The following is a 16,586-nucleotide window of genomic DNA, read 5'->3' as shown; positions in this document are numbered from 1 at the left end:
TGAAAACTTGGGATGCAGAAAAGAGAACCTCAAACTGTGCATAAAAAAAATAAGGATGTGATTTGCAGAGAAATCCATGCCACGAAGACGAAATACAGATAGGGTACAATACCAGATACCACACATGGAGAGAGAATAGAAAAAGATGAGGACCTGGGAGCCCAGGCAGTCTTCAGCATGGCTGCAAGGCAGAACCAGATATAGACACGCAAACCTGCCAACAACCCTTCCAGCAGCAAAAAGGCTGGTGCCCACCTACGCTGCGGATGGTAAGACTGCAGGGCAACCCAGCCTCACCGCCCTGCCGCTACACAGCTCCCCAGCCCTGAACACACAGCGTGCAGGGTGCCTCTGGGGCTGGTGCAGCAACGAATTCATCACCAGGTGCTGGCAGCATGCCTCACACAGAGAATTCAATAGGAACAGCAGGCCGAGGAGGAGTGAATAATTCAGGCACTCTGCTCGTTTACACGGTGTTGAGGAAAGACGAAGCCAGCTCGCATCACCTTCAGCCATCCTGCATGCTTACACGTGGGGTCCAAATAGGAAACTAGTAGCACACTTGTGGGAAAGCCCCACGCTACCTGGGAATGCCGCCAGCTTGCCGAACTGTGCCATGCTGGCAGGAGCTGGCAAACCCTGCCTGCCCTTGCCACCACGGGAGCAGAGAGCTGACTGGCTACACAGCCCTGCTTGTTCCCCTCACACACAGCTCCCTGTGTCCCGCCGGGAAGGAAAAGCCACTGGGAGGGTCATGTGCTCTCCATCAGCCCAGCTCCCAAAGCTTAAAGCAGAAGAGGATGTAGGCTAATCTCCTGCAGGCACCACTTTGCCCTAGGAAAGGCTGATGTTAGATTAGTATATTAAAAATAGGGAAAGCTGCAAAGGGAGGGGGAAAAAAGGGATAAGGGAAGACAATAAAAACGTGTCGGGGATATGAAAAATGTCAGCCTTCAAAGCGACAGGCTCACTGACTCAACATTGCATCATGCAACAGAGGAAACAGCTTTTGGAAAAAGCTGGCTGTGCCCATCAGTAGTGTCTGCCGATGACCAGGAGCACACAGAAACAGTGGGAAGAGTCTCTGCCTCTGTCACCCGTACTGAGAACAGACACTGATTACAACCCAACACGCTCCAGAAACACAATTTATCTTGACACCACTGGGAATGGGAACACCTCAAGAAAGTATCTCTGGATTTCTTTCTTCCCTTTTCCCCAAAATCACATGTAATGCTGAAACTGCTCTGCCATGCTTCAAGTCTCAAAGCTAGAAGAGACCTGGCAGATCAACCTGACCTTCTGGGTGCTCCCATATTTAAGGAATGCCACCCCCAGCACATGCTGCAACATGGCAAAAATGCTGCCATCACGTAATGAGCGTGTTCCCTCCTCCTCCAGCCCAGCAGCCTGCTTTGCCCCAAAACCAGGTACCCCACATTATCCCACCAGCCAGAACAAAAGCACACTGCATCAGCCAGGGCATGAATAAACAGCAGTTACAGCAGCCGATGGCAAAGTGCAGAGCCTCGCTGCATACCAGGCGGCTGCTAACAGCACTGAGTCAGTCAGTCTTCACCATGAGAAGCACTACCCATCATTTCTGCTCTCCAGGACTTTCCAACAGATTGATTTGGAACCGAGGACTTACAAGGTGGCAGCACCAGCACTGTCGAGTGACCACTCCCTGGGCATCGTGCTCCAGCTTGTGGACACACTCAAGCAAACAGCATGTACAATGGCACTGTACAAGGCAAAGCAGATGGAGGTAGATCAGGTCCACTGTGCTCAGCAGGAGCCCCAGGGGAAAAAAAAGAGAAAAAAAAAGAAAAAGAAACCTCTCATTTGCTACCTACTCCTTTTCCTGCACAGGCAGACGGACAGGGCAAGGCATCTTAAGCACAGATGTCTGTCCCATTACATATCTCCCTGGGGCCTGCCAGGACTTAGACTGTGGTTCAGCAGACAAAGAATCCCAAAATTGAACATGAAGACCCAAGTAAATCCTCACAAGCCTGGGCTGCAGCCACAGCTTCTTTATCCTCGCTGCATCTCTAATGCTTTTAAGCATTTTTGGCACTCTGCTGACTGTCACAAAGGTAATGTTTGGAATGTACAAATCTGCACCCAAAAAAAAACCAACTGCGGAGAGAAAACCTTAACTATACTTCAGCTGAATACAAACTTAGCACATGGCATATTTAGATCAAGCCTTTTGACACTTCAGATCATACTGTACAAACACCTGCAAATGAGCAGCTCTTCCTCTGTAAACAGAAGTGGGATGAGAGAGGGAGGAGAAGAGTTTGAAGTCCCTCTCAGTCTTAAATCTCTCATTCCTTTTAACAAACAGGAATTACTGCACCATTAGATTTAGCAGCAGTACTTAAAGACAAATCAGATTTGGCAAGAGGAAAATTAAGCTATTGACTCCTGACATTTGCAACTTTGAGTGTATTAGACCAGCTACTCCATTTATATTTAGTACACCAGTGAAGAAAGCAGCAGTCTCTAATTAAACAGACACAGAGTAATCTTTATCTAAGGATCAAACACACCAGAAACCTTCCCCTTCCTGGTGCCACAGCTCCCTGGGAAGCCAGGCTCTCACAGGCTACGGAAGCCATCTCAACCGCATGAGTCACTGCTGCTATCCCAATGGGGCACGATACAGAGGGCAGTTGCAAGCAGCTGCTGGGACACCAACAAAAACAAGGGAGAAAAATTCAGACAACGTCCAGATCTTGCCTGCTCCAAAAGGCAAATGCTTCTTCTCACTTCTCTCTTGGTCTGACCACAAGCATCCTCCCCCAGGCTCCCTAGGCCTGTCTCCCCATCAAAGGGGACTATCATTTTTGCTTCACTGACACTGATAGACTCCAGAAGCTGGAAGAAACACATGTGATGTGCCTCCCGCTGGCCAGAGAGGGCCTCATGGAAGAGCTCCTGTGCAGAAACATCTCAGGCCATTTCCTAGCACAAGGGAAAAGAAAAGCAGCACAAATTGGAGAGGACAGAGGGTTGTGATTTGGGGGTGCAGGGCTCTGTCAAAGCAGGGTTTGGGATCCCTGGATTTTTGCAGAAGCAGCAGACTTGCAGCTCTCACCTACTTTCCCAACTCAAATCTTTCAAGGAATTTGTTTATTTCCTACAAGCTCCTCTCTATAAAGTGTTTCCTGCTTTCTCTCACTTTTGCACTGGGCATAAACAGTACAGGCAGTGCTTGAGCACACACTGCCTAAATTCAGTGGAAAAAAGATGTGATTTCCCTTTAGCTTTAAACTCTGAAAACCATGAAAAGATGGCATCTGCCACGTAACCATACAACGCCCGCAGGTAGACAGGGATATACACAGGGGTCCATCATAAAATGGACCATGTCGGCCTTCTACTGACACAGCAGCACCTGAGAACCAGCAAAGCACCTTGAAACAAAACTGACCTCAGTTTTTATAACCAACCCTTCTCACTCCAAGAAAATTGGAGCTATTTTACATCACGACCTTCAACCTACAGGAAGCAGCCAAGAGCCGAGAAGGAATATTTAGAGAGAGGAAGCAGCTGGAAAGGGGCCAGATGAGTATCTTCAACGTGTATGAAGTTTTCCATCTCCCCGTTTCAGTTCCTGGCCCACCTCAGAGTCACTGAGCAGCGCTGTGCTGAGCCCAGCTGCAAATGAGAACCTCAACCCCCAGGCTCCCATTGACAATCAAAGGAAGGGCGGGAATCTCTCAGTGAGCCTGCCCAGGAGGTGCAAACACAGAATATTTGGCCAAACCTCATTACAGGGCATCTCCGGCCTTTCTCTCCTCACCATGACAGCCCATCCACCAGTCACACAGCTCATCAGCACGCAGTCAGCCTCCTGTCCCCCCCCTGCACACTCCCCAGCATGCAGCAGTAATTGCCTTTCCTATTAGCCCACAGCGACAACAGCTGCCATGGCAACCAGCAATGATTTTAATAAGTTGGGTCTGGTTTCAAGGGCAGCACGCGCGTGCCGGCACACGAGGGAAGAGGGCCTGCTGCCAGCTACACAGCCAGGGCTGAAAACATGGGTTAATGGGAGAAACCCCACAGACCAACACAGGTTTATCCCCCTCCTCTGCAGGAGGGAAGGGCAACTGCTCATCCCTCAAGCAGTGTGGATGGGAGAGAGGTCAACAGCTACGTGGTGGCACTAAACACGCAAAGGGCTCTGTCACTGCCCAAGTGACAAAAGCGATGTGCAGCTGCACTGTGGGTACAGCGTGCCGTGTCAACGTACACAGTGCTGGACATCTCTCAGCACCAGAGAGACAGGAACAGCAAGCACTTGATGCCACCTTCCTTCCTGAAGAGACAGCAGAGGCAACTCAGCTTCTTCAATAGCTTTTCCTTCTACACTACTACCAGAGTCTACTCTCAGGTCATTCCCTGAGTCTCCTGGGCTCCAGAAAGTCAACATGCAGTTACTGGTTTAAGAAACAAAAAAGATCAGTATTAAGGAGAAAAGTTTTGCCATCATTGTTGTGCACACACACTGAGAAAAATACTGCTGATTTACTGGTTTACTTCAGCCCCTCAGCATCTGAGGTCACCTGTCATGGCCTCAGCTACTAATATATGGGGAGACATGGAAAAGACGTGGAAAGATATGGACCTCTTCGAGAGGATGCAGAAGGCCACAGAAATGATCAGAGAGATGTAGCCGCTCTTCTGTGAGGAAAGGCTGAGGGAATTGTGGTTATTCAGCCTGGAGAAGACTCGACACTGATGACATCTTAGAGCAGCCTTGCAGTACTTAAACAGAGCCTATAAGAAAGATGGAGAGAGACCTTTTAGCAGGCCGTGTTGCAATAGGATGAGGGGTGATGGTTTCAAACTACAAGAAGGGAGATTCAGGCTCCACGCAAGGAAGAAATCCTTACACTGCAGGTGGTGAAACACTGGCACAGGGTGCCCAGAGAGGTGGTGGACGCTCCATCCCTGGAGACATTCAAGGCCAGGCTTGATGTGGTTCTGGGCAACATGGCCTAGTTGAAGGTTTCCCTGCTCACTGCAGGGGGGTGGACTAGATGAGCTTTGAAGGTCCTTTACAACTCAAACTATTCTATGTTTCTATCCAAGCACCTTCCCTCCTCCCAAGCGCACCCCCAGGCAGGACCTTCTTGGCACGTGCACCCTTCCAGCATACCACAGCCCCCCTGGACTCCCCAACTCCCCAGGTAGCAGCTGGTGCGCTGTGTCCCTTGATCCCAGCACCACAGCACTGAGGTCAGGCCTGCAATACCTCAGGCTAACCTGCACATCAATGTCAATTACCCTGGAAGATGCAATTGTTGCACACCCAGAGCAAAGTTTAACAGATTAACTACTCCATAAAGCAGGATCCAAAAAGCACACCCTTCTAAGAATAAACAGGGGGTTCACAACTGATACCCTTGTTTTAAACATGACCTAGCAGGCAGATAGGCGCAACACCCACCACAGTGGAGGCGGATGAATTTAGTGATACTCCTTCTCTTTGTCATTACTCATTTTCTATGAGATCATGAAAAAGAAACTCAGAACCAAATGGAGAGCGGAGGGAAAGGATCACTTCTTTCAGAAGCTGTTTACTATCAGGTCAGCTTAGCCTCGAGGTAAGGTTTCACACCACACACCCCAAAATAGAGAGTCACTACGCAGGGGCTGTGTCTACTGTAGATGCACCATGGACACAAGCTTTTGTGACCCAGAGCAAAGGGGTGTTACCAGACCAACCTACATCAGGTGGCCTGACACTGCTTAACCCAGCAGTACTGATAAAACATTTGCAGAGCATGAACTTAATACTTCTTTTTTTCTTTTTCCTCCCCAAAAGCCTGTAGAAGGTTTGGTTTAATCAGCTGTTGGTCATCCACTCATCAGCTGCTACAGAGGAACAGTTTCTGCTATGCAAACTGCACAACCATCTACAAATTCCATGTAAAACTTGAAGCAAACAGACAAGAGCAGCAAGCATGGCATGGTAAAGCCCAAATTTCCAAATGGGCTGCGAGGCTAAACCTATAGAATCACCCCAGTCTCACAAGCTACAGACACTCACGGGAGAGAATACTGTACAACCTATTCCACCACACCACCTATTTTTCACAAGCCTAAAGAAAATACGAAACATCTCTAACAACAGAATGCAGATCCATATATCTATTTACTTTTAAGTGAATTTTGGTGCTGTAGAAAGATGATGTGGTTATGTTAAAATATTGCAGAGCCTACCTTCTGTTAACGTAGCAAGTTGACGCTGCATAAGATGGTAGGAGCATGCAGCTCACCATGCATTCCCAACACCCTCCAAGAACCACCCTTAGAAAGAAGGGGCAGCAACTGAGTAAGGAAGCCACCCAGTTGAAACTAAGGGAAGAAGGATGGCCCACTGAACCCACCAGTGCTCCAAGATTTCTGCTCCTCCATAGGTAGCCTGGTAGAGACATTTCATTCCTCTGTGCATTACCCTGCACCACGCTTTTCTTCCTAACATGAATGCTATGCAATTCAATGCATTAGGAATTAAGAAGGGCTCAAATCCACGATAACGGAGGGTAGGCTAAAGGATGCATGGATATTTAACTGCTAAAAACAACGGATTAAATCTATGAACAAGAACTAAAGAGATTTGTTTTAATTCCTGTAATGCTATCTGCCCTGAACAAACTCTTTGGATACATCAGTCTCTGGCTAGCCCACACATGACAAAAACACCTCATGCTACCTAACTCACTAGAGTGACAGCCACACCGAAAACAGTGGAAGAAAAACATTGCTGTGATCCTTCTCTGTTCCCTTCATCTGACACCAGAGCTGTGATTGTGAATCTCTCCCCCAAGCAATAGTACTACTTCATTTTGCTCTACATCCTCCCTTTCCAAGCAGTACGTAAAAATGATGTTCCATCCTTGCCAGACTCATTGCTGCCCAGGGGGGTTAAACACAGCAGCAATGAATTGACCAGCCTTGTTAATTTAATTCAGCTACATGGGAAATCTGTAAACAGAAGCAGAAGCCATAACAATACTATCAGAGGGCTCTAAACACAGCACTGTATAATTTGCTCTTGGTTATTACTGCTAACCATGCAAGGAAGAAGAAATTTTCCTACCAGACATTTTATATCTTTACTGTTTAAATTCTTCCAACTAAAAGGAAAGTTTCCTACAGGCACATTGGGGTTTTTTCTACCCTTCATGCATAGCATGCTGAATTAGCTTTTGAGAAAACACATTTCCAGCAACTCCAACCTGGGGTAAACTTAACATTAGATGGTGGTCAAAGTCCCCCTCAAGCCACAGGGAAGGCAGCACCATCCTGAAACAGAGCAGCCTTTGGGAGATAAGTGGTACCATGTCCTGTCCTCCTTTCCCACTGCCATGTCCACAGTACACTTGTTCAAATGTAGCCCATACAAAGTTCAAATTTCAAATTCAGTTTTTTCTAGCATCTTCTTGGAAACAGTGGCCTCCATGACAAACACTATGCCATCTATAGATAAGAAGATTGTTCGGAGAATGAAGCTAACCATCCAAGTGAAGTTAACCAACCAACAGCCTTGGCACCCCAGGGAAATCCACACAAGACAGAAAAACACTTACCTAGGAAGTAAGATTAAGTGACCTATTAAGAAGTTCTCCACTATTTTGTGTGACTGTATTCATCATCAAAATCCTGCCCAGGAAGTCAGAGGCAGAGAAAGCCTTACAATGGTAGGAATTCACCCATGGAACGAGAACAATGACACACACGTTTACCCCTGCCCAAAGGGCCCAGAGGTTTAGGGACTGCCTTTAAAATCATATTCTGGAAACAAAAGCAAAACTTGCTAATCCCAGAATCAACCAGACAGATCTACAAACCTCTGAACCTTAACTACAAAGTCCCAAGAATTCAGGCATCAAGAAATTGGTGACCTAGAATGAGAAACTGCTCAGGAGAATGGACATAAAAATTGTACGTCAGACTAACCCTGAAGTTCAAGTAAGCCACCCAAGCCAAACAACACACTTGATCCCACTGTGTCATCAAGGCTTTGTCCACTATACTACACCTTTTCCAGAGTATTGCATCATTTCTTTATCAAGCACCAAATCCAAGAGAAGCATCCCCACATAATACTTTACAATAGATACGGCAGCCCAAGTATAGAGATTTTATGCTCATAGACAAACACAGACCACAGAGTTACAAAGGAGCTTGCTAACGCCTTGTCAGCAACGGTGACAAAATAGCTGAGACCAAGCATCCTGCAAAACTTCAGTCACCTCAGAAAACTTCAGTCATCTCCTGCTACACCTTCCAAAAGCTGGCCAGGGGCAAAAGCACTACTTCAGGCAGCCTGCCACCACATTCTGAAAGGAGTGGACCACTCTTCCCAACTCACCTGCAATCCCCACACCAACAAATACTAAAACCCAAAAGAAACACTTTTATCATAGGATGAACCAGACTTTGTGAAGCAGCATCCATTCCCTACCTACATGTTAAAATACACAGACGTGGCTAGTCTTTTCCCTATACATACAGATACCTCTGATTTTCAGATGCCAGCATGATAAGGAAGGAGAACCAAGCCACCAAAGGCAAAAAATAGAAGCTGGTATAGAAAGGATGGAACAAACACAGAAAGAATAAATGCTGCATCAAATGCTGCACTGCAAAGCAAGCCAATCTCCATATCAAACTCCAGCAGAGCTGCCAAACCCTGCCCCATGAAACTACCAAGACTGTGAACTACTTCTATGGTAAATGCCTGCAGTAATCATGGGTTCCAAGAACGAGACAAACACCAAGCTTGAAAAAAACCCAACTCAAAAACTATCTTCCTGTTTTCACTGGAAAGGTCATGCCTATTTAAGGAAACCTTCCCAAGCAACATGGACATGCTCCATCTACATCCATCAACTAACAGCCCAGAGTTAAGTGTAATCACTCATCAAAGAATTCCCAGTCCTTAAAGAAATCATGGTTCAAGCTGCAAATCCAACCCATGCTCCTCCTGATATGCAAAGCAGTCACAAGTACCTTATACCACTCAAGATGAAAACATCAACTCACTGATCAGCATAGGAGAAATCCTTATTCACCCCTTTAAGCTTAGGAGGAGAACAAACACACACACACACACACACGGAGTCTCACAGCACCTCAATCCATTATAATCAACACATTCCCCATGGGAAACACCCATCCCCAGGAGAACCTATACAATGGTCACAGTTGGGCTGAAAGAGATGGGCTCAGATATGTTCTCAACCCCATAATTAAAGAAGTTTCAGGATACCACACGAAGCATCAAGAATTCTGAATGGTGCGAATTTGTGGTTTATGGACAGAGAAAAGTTATTTTTTCTGAATCTGCATTATTTGGCACTGACCACATGATGCCCTTGTTGAAAGAAGACAGAAGAGATCAGGCAAGGTGGTAAAATGAAGCAAGCCTTTCCTGGAACGATGCAATCAGTGGACATAGGCACACACAAAATAAAACAACCCAGACCTAATTACAAGTATCCTTTCAATTTCCTGCCACAGCCACACACAGACATATGAATATATATATATATATATATACACACATATGACAGAGAGACACACATCAGATACTTGGTCAGACAACATATAGTCAAATCCTAGTCTCAGTCCCATTCACCACATCCAAGTCCACCAGAATAGTTCAGTTCTTGCCCAAGACTAACTCACAGGTCAGAACTGGGCACTGGAAGAAGGGATGGACAGATGTGCTGGTTTTGGCTGGGATTGAATTAGTTTTCTTCATAGAGTAGCTAGGATGGGGCTACGTTTGAGATTTGTGCTGCAAACAGTGTTGATAATACAGAGATGTTTCAGTTACTGCTGACCAGTGCTTACACAGAGTCAAGGCCTTTTCTGCTCCGCACAACACCCCACCAGCAAACAGGCTAGGGGTGCACTGGAAGCTGGGAAGGGACACAGCTGACCCAGCTGATCCAAGGCATATTCCATACCGTATGACATCATGCTCAGTGTATAAAGCTGGGGGAAGAAAAAGGAAGGAGGGACGTTTGGAGTGATGGTGTTTGTCTTTCCAAGTAACCGTTATTGGGTGATGGAGCCCTGCTTTCCTGGAGATGGCTGAACACCTGCCTGCCAACAGGCAATAGTGAATTAATTCCTTGTTTTGCTTTGCCTGCATGCACAGGTTTTGCTTTAAACTGTCTTTATCCCAAAAGTTTTTCCACTTCTACTCTTCTGATTCTCTCCTCCATCCCAACAGGAAGAACAGGATATCTAAGTGAGCAAGCAACTCTGTGGTGCTTCATTGTTGGCTGAGAGTGAACACAACAGATGGAATCACTAGAAAGAGTTAAGTCCCAGTGTAAACCTCTTCATTTGAAAACCAAATCCACAGTTGGTCCATTTCCGTTTTAATTCATCTTCTCCTATTGTCTGAAGCTTTCTCCAGCCCACAGTTGATGTTCAGCCACCACACAGACAGCACTGTTCACCTTCTGCTGAATCCATCCCACCCTGGCAAGCCATAGCTGTGCCTCCACTGTGTTTGTGACTGTGACCTCTCAGCCCAGTTCTCACAACATGAGGTATGTGGCTTGCAGATCACCACTCTTAGGGAAATCTGACCAGCCCAAGAAGTTTCCAGGAAGAACTCAGGTATAAAGTTAATTCAGAGAAAAAGCTTTTGGATCCCACGGGTGACACTACCAGGTGCCAGGTAGTGGCACTGGATTCATGTGAACACTTGGGAAGCCTCCAGCCTCATCTCCTCCCCTCGTTTCAAGGCAACAAGAGTTCCTTGAACACACACAGAGACACAAAGGTGGCATTGCCAGGTTGGTGTTTATCTTCCCTTGGGAGAAGGCAGCGGGCTGGATTGTTTTATCCTTCCCTACAACTTTACACTACTTCCACTGCTGTAGTCTGACAATCCTGGCAACAAGATAAAGCATCCAGTCCAACAACTTAGTCTTCTTGTACAGGACTCCGCAGATGGCAGAGCCCCAGCCGTACAGCACACTTCTGGTTCCCCCCCTCTTCTCAGCGCTGTCAGCTGAGAACAGAACTAAACACCCATGCAGAAGCAACAAAAACCAGGCAGTAATGGGATGCATTAGGGACACGTTCTTCAACAAAAGGATAGAGATACCACAATCACCAAAGTACTTTTCACCCAAGAATCCCAAGTAGCAGCAATGTTTTGCAGCCCAGCTGTGTCACAATCCCTTCCTAGCACAACATGCCTTAGCTCACCTCCTTCTCGTCCCCACTATCCCCACAAGTGCCCATGCTGAGACCTGTGTCCCCAGGAAGGGGGAAGAGTGGCCCATCCCCACAGAGCCAGCACAGGGAGCAGGTTGGGAACCAGTTCCTGCCTTTCCTGTCCACACAGCAGCTTTCTGCTTGCCGATGGAAACATGCTTGTAACTCAAGAGACAAGGTAGCTACTTTCTCTCCTAAAACAGCACTTCAATTGCAAAAGTCAAGACTGTGGATTAAAGACACCAGTTACAGCCACCCATGCAACTTCCACTGTTTCCTCATGTGCAGGGATGTTACCACAAGTCAGGCTTATGTGCTGTATTTTCCCCAACTCCTGCGTCATTCAAGCCTAGAAAGTGCTGTGTTATGAGCAGGAAAAACAGCTGCAGAAACCAAAAGGTAAAACCAAAACGATTTTCTCATTAAAGAGAAGGTAAAACGAAAATGGTTTTCTCATTAAAGAAAAGCAATATCCCCTATACTTAAAAAGCTAGATTTCAAACCTCATCTTCCAAGTGAAATTTTGCTATGATGGTGACCAAGTCACTTAAGCTTTTCCACTCTTTTTTACATCACTTTATATTTACCCAACATAACATACTTCAGCATCAGCTTGTGGAAATGGTTGGTATTCATATACACAGTGGAAATTATAGAGAGCTGCAGATCAAGGATTTAAACATCACCAAAACCCCAGCAGCTACAATACAAAATACAAATCAATCAGGTTGCAAGTGTCAATCAGATTTTTGCAACACTACTGTTATCAACAGCACCTCAATTCCCCATTTCTCAATTCCCATTTCAAAAGGTATATTATACCTTTTCTACCTCTCAGGAAAACAGCAAAAATAAGATCATTATTATCTGTGAAGCACCCACACTACACTGGTAAGTACTGTAGAAAAGACCATTAAAAATTGATAGTTCTGTATTCAGTGCAAGGCTTAGAATATCCGCAGTAAATTCGGTTTGGGGTCACACATGAGATGAAAAGGAAGAAATGAAATATTGAACAGCACTCAGCCCAAAGCCTAACCTCACACCCATTTTAACTGATAACCAAGCTCCTGTTAGATATAGTAGCACTGCAGCAAACATTATCCATTCAATGCACTTATGGAGATGAAGTCATCTCTAAAAACATAAAATGTACAACCACATTCTTAAGACCTCACACTGTGCCTTGTCATGTCCTCCTGCTGGGCACTTGCTGGGTCTGAGCTCCAGCCACCACCATGCTGGATGCACCATGCATGAGAGCTCCCCTGGCTGCAGCCTGCTGCTGCACTGGTTCTCACTCTGGCACATTCTCTGTCTCCTCACCCCTGTGCATGGAGGAGACGGCACCCAGTAGCTTCAGACCATCGAGGACAAACACCAACTCCCACAGCACAGCCATAAATTAACACACCTCTTCCTAAAACTGAGTCATTGAAGACATTCTGCATCTTCACACTCTGCACTCCTGGACAAATCAAGTAACAGGGCAGACAGAAACTTCAGAAGTTAACTTACTTCTGCAGGCTGCCCAAGATCCCACCAAACCAGCAGAAGTGATGTGCATGCTTTACTGCCTCATGTTTCCTTCACAATCCAGGTCATTCCTGAGGCCAACATCCCACAGACCCCTGCTCCCCACTCTTGTACATCTCACCAGTCCCAGGACATCTGCCCATACAACACTGCCAGCTTCCACCTCCTTCATATTGCCTGCAGTTCAGTCTGCTGTGACTCCACACAAAGCTTAGGTTTCCTTCCCTGAACAAACCCTTGGATCTCCCCATGTTGCACGGCTGGTCCCACTCATAGGAGTGGAAGCAGCATCACTTGAAGAAAGTGGTCTTTAATCCCCGGAACCGCCTCAGGTCACCCCAAATCTGAGCTTTGAGAGGAACTGGTGCCTATAGGCAAGGAGAAGCACCTACAAAACATACTCCATCCTGGTCCAGCTTTGCTCCGAGGCTATGCAGGGCTTTTAACATGAAGGATAAAAATAGGTAAGACGCCTCTGATGAACCTTCTCTTCAGGACAAGATTGTACAAAGGGTAATGTAGAAGCTCTTTAATGCACACACTTCCTCTCATTTCTTCTTCCCACAAAAAGGAAGCAAAGCCACAGAACAGAATAAAAACCAAAAAGATGGGCAGAAATGGCTCGTAAGTGCCATCTCACAGCAGCTGCTCAGAGCACATGGGGCCCAGGGAGAAGGCACCCAGCCCTGCATCAGGAAGGCAAAGGCAACCTTCCCACTCCTCTCCAGGTAAGGGAACTGAAACACAGGCAGCAAATTACAGGTCCAGGATCCCATCTACAGCCTCTCCTCAGCCCACACATAACTAAATCGGGGCTTTTAAGTGATGCCTTGGTGGGATTTTCTACCTGGGCATCACCCCCAATGGCAACAACCACCCCAAGTGTCTGCAAGAATCTCCTACTGAAATAGCAGGGGGAAAGCTGTACAGAAAGCCTCAGCCAGAAGAGCACACTACCACCCCTTGAAGAAACCTGAGCGGGATCCAGATCCCAGGGCCCCAAAGGCCTCTGGGGAGAATATTTTGATAGTTGCCACACACAGAAATGCCACATAAGGTTGTTTCTTCAGCCTCTCTATTAAAGGAAATTTAGCTACATACAGCCAGAGGGGTAAAAAGTGCTTTTTAACACATTGGAGTTTCATCCCCCCTTAAATGGTGCAGGTTATTCCCCATGTCTATGCTAATACCCGCATTATTGCCAGAGCAATTATGAGCAGATAAAACCCCAGAAAGTCATACCAAAAAGAAAAAAGCAACAATTGCTTATAGACCACACTCCTTGAAGCAAAGCACCCAATCTTCCTGAACAACAAACTCTCCTAGACAAACCCAAGCAACAGCCCTAGGAACACACAGCCACTTCAAAAACCATGTCAGACTGAATCCAGCCGTCCCATCCAAGGGATGCAAGTAAAAGATTTTATGACCTCTTTTCTAATCAGTACGAATCACAAGTACAGCCTGCCCACACTCCAAAGGTTAGGAGGTGGCAATGGTATAGGTTGTTGAACACCAATGCCGCACTAACTGCGCTGGCAGAAACCGCCAAAGTTTACAGCTCTGCCCAAAGAGAAGCTGGATCCAGCTCAAGTTCAGCTGTTGTCCCTCAGTGAACAAGGGGACTTTAGTATACAACCCTTCCAACATCCCTCCGGTCATTTAGGGCCGCAAAAATGATCACAGGAATGGGACAGCTCTCCTATGAGGAAAGGCTGAGAGAGCTGGAGTTGCTCAGCCTGAAGACTCCAGGGACATTTCATGCAGCCTTTCACACTTCTTTAAAGGGACCCCTAAGAAGGAAGGAGAGAGACTTTATAGCAAGGCCTGTTGCAGCAGGACAAGGGGTAATGGTTTTAAACTACAAGAGGGGAGATTCAAGATGGATGTGAGGAAAAAAAGTCTTCACAATGAAGGTAGTAAAATACTGGCACAGGCTGCCCAGAGATGTGGTGGATGTGCCATCCCTGGAGACATTCAAAGCCAGGCTGGATGTGGTTCTGGGCAACCTGATATTGCTGAAGATGAGATGCTCACTGCAATGAACAGGGACATTTCCTTCATCCCAGCAAGGGATCTGCAAGGGCTGGTTTTGACAGATGCTGTATGTATGCATGACAAGCCAAACAAGAGGGAAACTGGAATAGCTCACAAGCCTCTCTCTAAACACCCTCAGAAATCTCAAGAACCAAGAACATGGGCTAGGAACTTCAACCTACAACAGGCCCTTCCCAGTAAAGCCCAGCAAACAGCAAAGCTCTCCTGTAGAAGAGGTGCCCTGCCACAGTTTGGTGGGACAGCTCGGCCCTGACAAGGAGCACTGCAGGTCAGGATGGTGGCACGGGTCTGCTGTGGTTACAGCCCCTGGCATCACTGGGCTTGGCTCCTACAAACATCTCAAATTCAACCCATAATAGAGGAGGTACACTTAGGAATGTGAAGTGGAGGGAGGGGGAAGCATGTTGGGGAAAATACACACATTTTAAACTAGCATTTTCCCAGATTTAGAGAAGATCGTTGGCAAAAGTAAATTTACTGGAGAGCAAAAGGACTTAAGGCCCAAAAGGCAGTGAAGCAGCTCTAATCCCTAAACATTGGAAGTATCTCATGACAGCTACACTCCAGCTTCCATTCAATACCACTGCAAAAATGTAGATCAACAGAGTGCTTCAATGAGCTGGAACTTGTTACCTTTAATTGCTTCTCTCATTTCACTTCTAGATGTTCCTCTGATCCCTCAAGCCACTGCATTTCAAGAGCACATGCACAAAAGGTCAAGTAATACCCAAGATGGGCAAATTAAATAAAGAGGTTTCCAACTGACTAAAACACCTGCCCTCCTCTTTTGCTTTGTATGAGAACTAAGGTTTTCCCCACACTGTGAGACAAGTCGGCAGCATGGAGCAGGTTATAAAACACCTTCAACCAATGCAACCCCGAACATTTTCCAAAGGGGTAGAGGTTCCTGTGCAGCAAACCAAAGGCTGTTAGTCATAGGCTTTATTTTTCCAAGCTGACAGGGTCTGTCCTTCAGCAGCCGTCTCTAGGGCACCATGGACCACACACAGAAACCAGTTCAGGTCTGTCTCAGCTTCAGTGTGGCTTCCCTACTGCTAGTGCAGGATAAGCAGTTTATGTTACTGCTGCTTCCTTAGCATCTCCTGTGTCCTGGTACTCCTAATGCCACCAGCTTCATCACAACAGAGCCACTGAAAGCCCTCAGCACAGCCACGTTAAAGCACAAAGCAGCACAGCTGCTAAACCTTCAGTGAGCAGCACTGCTTTGAGAGAGTCTTGAAAACAGAGGTGTGAACCCCCCTAATGCAAAAGAGCAAGTGGGAGCCATGCTCACAAGGTCAGCAGGACAAAAAGCTGACAGAGGGTATTTCACAGGATGTGCCTGGAAAAGAGGTATGATGCTCTGAACTCACCTCGGTGGGCAACCTTTTCAAAGTGCAAGGCAGAGCCCAGGCTTTCTACAAAATGCCACTGGGCTCATGTTTCTAAATGGGAATTCTGAAAAGGAAAAATAAAAAGCATATGTCTACACACACGCAGAAGGAAACCATCTCCAGTAGAGCCAGCCCTCTGTTCAGCTTCCAGCCGCGAAACCACGGCCATCATCTTCAAACACAAACCTCTGAAATCCAAAGAGAAATACCAGCAGTGCCTGGAGGGGTACAAAAGCATCCAGAATACTTTACTTGGGCTTTCCATTCCCCTGAATATGGGAAAAAAAGAGGCAACATTAAAGTGCGCTCAACACCTCTAAAATCCCA

At 46.6% G+C, this 16,586-nt stretch overlaps 1 protein-coding gene across 22 annotated transcripts in view; it reads right to left on the bottom strand.

The window, feature by feature from the left end:
• The window catches only part of RBFOX2 (RNA binding fox-1 homolog 2), a 172,212-nt gene that overhangs the window by 150,647 nt on the left and 4,979 nt on the right, over positions 1–16,586 (bottom strand). The window lies entirely within an intron of this gene.

Source organism: Neopsephotus bourkii, unplaced genomic scaffold (assembly GCF_033783945.1).
Source record: "Neopsephotus bourkii isolate Nb327-2 ecotype Australia unplaced genomic scaffold, CSIRO-AGI_Nbou_v1 NB_1589, whole genome shotgun sequence".
Lineage (NCBI taxonomy): Eukaryota > Metazoa > Chordata > Aves > Psittaciformes > Psittacidae > Neopsephotus > Neopsephotus bourkii.
The sequence above is the reverse complement of the archived record's forward strand: the minus strand, read 5'-3'. Positions and strand labels throughout refer to the sequence as shown.